Consider the following 4,681-nt stretch of genomic DNA (forward strand, 5'->3'; position numbering starts at 1 on the left):
GTGGCAGTGTATGTGTGATTCCAGTCGTATGGTGGGTATGTGGTTAGGGTATTATTACATCGTAGGTCTATATAAAGGGCCAAGTCCCTTGCTCTGACATGCAAAGAAAGGACTGCAAACTGGCAGGCTGCAGGTCATACCCTGCTCATAGACAGCTACTGTTTTGTATGCATAGTTTTGTAAAATTGTGAATTAGTGTAATGGTTAATTATATGTGTCAACTTGGTTAGGCTATGGGGCTCAGTTGTTTGTTCCAACACTAATAACGATGTGGCTGTGAAGATATTTTGCAGATGTAATTAATATCTACAACCAGTTGACTTTAAGGAGTCTACTGTCAATAATGTGGATAGGCCTCATCTAATTAGTTAACAGCCTTAAGAGCAAAATCCGAGATTTCCTGGAGAAGGACTGTAATATAAAAATCTGGCTTGAGTTTCCAGCCTGCTGGTCTTTTCTAAGATTTCAGATTTGCCGTGTGCCTCCTACTGGTTCTGTTTCTCTGGAGAACCCTGACTGATACAGTTACTATGACACAGACTATTAATTGCTGACCCCAAGAGTCTTTCTCTCTTTATTCCCTATAGAAAGCGCCTCTGAAATAGAGACTACATTTCCCAGCTTCCTTTGCAAATAGCTGTCACCATGCAGCTAAGTTCTAGCCAATAAGATGGAAGCAGATGTGTTTTGCGGCAGTTCCCTTAAAACATACCTGAAGCATACCCTGTGTCTCCTTGTTTTTCCAGCCAGTCCTCCATCCTTCTGCTGGGAAGTTGGATGCTACAGCTCTTGCAGCCACACTGGGCCATGAAGATAAAGGTCACCCCCTAGGAATGATAGAGCAGAAGGCTGGAAGGAACCTGGATCCCTGATCTCTGTGGAGCCACTGAACTGCCTCTAATGAAGGAAAACATTTCTCTCTCATTTATACTGCATGTTCTTTTCGATTTTATGTTATATTTAGTGGAGTATAATCCTAATTTGATACAATTGCCAACTTTTAAAAATTAGGAAATTTCACACAAATATTCAGCTCTCTGGCTTTTCTCTTGAAAATTTGGTGCATCTGACAAAACTTGAGGTCATGCTTTCCATTGCAGCAATTGACCTGGCAGAATAATGGATGCCTGCTTCAGACAGGGCTGGAGACCCCACTAATTTTTTCTTTCCCCTCATTTAGACTGGGGAGTGGGGCAAGATGGAAAAATTGTGGATGCCTACTTTATAACTTTGTCTTTCTCCCTGCATCCTTTTTAGCAAGAACATTTCAACATTGATGTAGTCTACAAGGGAAGATACTGCGAGAGGAGAAAGGAAGAAACCTTTCAGGCATCAGTTAGGGTGGGTCTTTGGTTAAATTCTTTCAAACAAAAGAACGGCCTGAAAAAATCAAGCTGCAGGCACAGATAAGGAGATCTGCACAGGGGGCCTTGCCTAAGACATTCCAACAGCCACACAGATATAAAAGCCTACAGAGATGACTTGCTCAGATATGCATGCAGTGGAAAATTCCATCCCCTAACACATGCACAGTAAGGGGAACAAAACAATACGGAGTAAAACTTTAGCTAAGGGCCCACACTCATACTAGAAGGATGAAGTGGAGCTACCAGAAATTCATATCTTATGCAAATGAGATGCCCAGTCCTCACCAGTTTCTTATAAAAGCCTTTGCAGTCACCTGTAAAAACAGCAACCCTCTTCCGGGTCCGCTCTCCACTGTGGAGAGCTTTCTTCCTTTGCTTATTAAACTTTCGCTGCAACTTCACCCTTTGCATCCACGCTCCTTAATTTTCTTGCTCATGAGATGAAGAACTCCAGGTGATACCTCACAATGAGATACTGCTACATTATGGTGCACTGGTGAAAATGTAACATTTCTGATGGTGGTGGAAGCAGAGGCCATCCTTTGCCGTTTCATGCCCAATTCTGTAGGCCTGCCTCAGGGAGAAGGGGTGCACAGGTCTCAGCATCCATAGACTTTTCATGGCGGTGAAGTTCTACTCTCAAAGTTTGGGAAGAGGGAATGAGAGGGTCTTCTACTCCATGGCTGCAACTTTTTCTCATTTTAAAGATCCTCATCTAGTCTAATGGATTTATATTTCTCTGGCTGATGTAATTTTGATCCTACTTCTTGGTAATATCCAAGCCTTAATCTGACGAAAGAGTATCACCCCCACCTAATTTCCAACCACCTCTCTGCCCTGAGTAGCTTCATCAAACTTCACACTTTGACTTGACAATGGAGAGAGGATTTCCCCTAACCTTGGGGGAGGATGGAGAAGATGGAGGGGATGGAGGGTGGAGCCTCAGTTGCTGTCAGACCTAAACCAGACTTGAATAATTGGGGGAGGTGGAGTGCCCTGGGTTGAAGGATTCTTGGTGAGTTACAGAACCATTATTGTCTTTGGCTGTAAATGAACTCAAGGTCGCTAGGAAGTGAGCAGAAAGTCAGATGAACTGTCTCTCAGAGGCAGGCCAAGGGCAAAGAAGGCACAGAAGTCACTTCGAAACTGCTCAGGCCTTTTGGGAGGAAGGAGTGGGTATGGAATGGTATGGAATGAGGCTGACTTTCAAAGATGAAGCTGTGACAGATCAGAAATCTGTATTTTTGAGCCAGACTATGTCTGTGTCTAGAGTTGCCTTTGTCTTTTTGTTGTCAGAATTTCATTTAACTAATTATTCATTCATGTATGAGTGTTTTCTACTGCCAGGCACTCTTTAGACAAGATGCCAATCCCAATGACACTTACGTTTTAGTTGCCAATACAGATAATAAATATAAGAAGTAAACAAAGGCCGGGCATGCTGGCTCACACCTGTAATCCCAGCACTTTTTTTTTTTTTTTTTTTGAGACGGAGTCTCGCTCTGTTGCCTAGGCTGGACTGCAGTGGCCGGATCTCAGCTCACTGCAAGCTCCGCCTCCCGAGTTTACGCCATTCTCCTGCCTCAGCCTCCCCAGTAGCTGGGACTACAGGCGCTCGCCACCTCGCCCGCCTAGATTTTTGTATTTTTTAGTAGAGACGGGGTTTCACCGTGTTAGCCAGGATGGTCTCAATCTCCTGACCTTGTGATCCGCCCGTCTCGGCCTCCCAAAGTGCTGGGATTACAGGCTTGAGCCACCGCGCCCGACCAATCCCAGCACTTTAGGAGGCCAAGGAGGGTGGATCATTTGAGGTCAAGAGTTCAAAACCAGCCTGGCCAGTATGGTGAAATCTTGTCTTCACTAAAAATACTAAAAAAAAAAAAAACTGGGCATGGTGGCACATGCCTGTAATTCCAGCTACTTGGGAAGCTGAGGCATGAGAATTGCTTGAACCCAGCAGGCAGAGGTTGCGGTAAGCCGAGATCACACCATTGCACTCTAGCCTGGGTGACAGAACGCCACCCTGTCTCAAAAAACAAAAAGCAGGCCGGGCATGGTGGCTCACACCTGTAATGCCAGCACTTTGGGAGGCCGAGGCTGGCGGGTCACTTGGGGCCAGGAGTTCAAGACCATCCTGGCCAACACTGTGAAACCCCATCTCTACTAAAAATATAAAAGTTAGCTGGGCATGGTGGTGCATGCCTGTAATCCCAGCTATTCGAGGAGGTTGAGGGAGGAGAACTGCTTGAACCAGGACTTGGGAGGTGGAGGTTGCAGTGAGTGGAGATCACGGCCCTGCACTCCAGCCTGGGCTACAGAGTGAGACTGTCTTGAAAAAACAAAACAAAACAAAAAAAGAAGTAAACAATTAGATAATCAGGATGGCCAGGCGTGGTGGCTCACAACTTTAATCCTAGTACTTTGGGAGGCCAAGATGGGCGGATCACTTGAGGTCAAGAGTTTGAGACCAGCCTGGCCAACACGGCAAAACCCTGTCTCTATTAAAAATACAAAAATTAGCCGGGAGTGGTGGCATATGCCTGTAGTCCCAGCTACTCAGGAGGCTGAGGCAGAAGAATCACTTGAACCCAGGAGGAAGAGGTTGCATTGAGCCAAGATCGTACCACTGCACTCCAGCCTGGGCAACAGAGCAAGACTCTGTCTCAAAAAGAAAAAAAAAAGATAATTTCAGGCAGTGATAAGTGCTACGAAAAAACTTTCAAAAATTCCCAAACTTAAAAAGAACCAACAATGAGACAGAGTGACAAGGGTGAATGGAAGAGTCTATTTTAGATGGGTGGTCTGGGAAGGCTGCTCTTGAGGAAGTGAACTTTAACCTAAATGACCGGAAGATCTTAAAAAAAGAATGTTCTCAGAAGAGAAAAGCAGAAGAAGTATAAAGAGTCTGAGGTGGAAAGAAGCTCTTGGTTGGGCATGGCACATGAGGTGGAGAAAGCCAAGAGACGAGGTCACACAGGGAGGCAGGGGTAGCTCACATTAAACTTTCTTTTCTCTTTTTTTTTTTTTTTTAGACAGAGTTTCGCTCTTGTCACCCAGGCTGGAGTACAATGGTGTAATCTTGGCTCACTGAAACCTTTGCCTCCCGGATTCAAGCGATTCTCCTGCATCAGCCTCCTGAGTAGCCGGGATTACAGGTGCCTGCCACCATGCCCAGCTGACTTTTTAATTTTTAGTAGAGATGGGGTTTTGCCATGTTGGCCAAGCTGGTTTCGAACTCCTGACCTCAGGTGATCCACCTGCCTCAGCCTCCCAAAGTGCTGGGATTACAGGTGTGAGCCAACGCACCCGGCTTA

This window comes from Mandrillus leucophaeus, unplaced genomic scaffold (assembly GCF_000951045.1).
Source record: "Mandrillus leucophaeus isolate KB7577 unplaced genomic scaffold, Mleu.le_1.0 Scaffold412, whole genome shotgun sequence".
In the NCBI taxonomy this organism is placed as follows: domain Eukaryota; kingdom Metazoa; phylum Chordata; class Mammalia; order Primates; family Cercopithecidae; genus Mandrillus; species Mandrillus leucophaeus.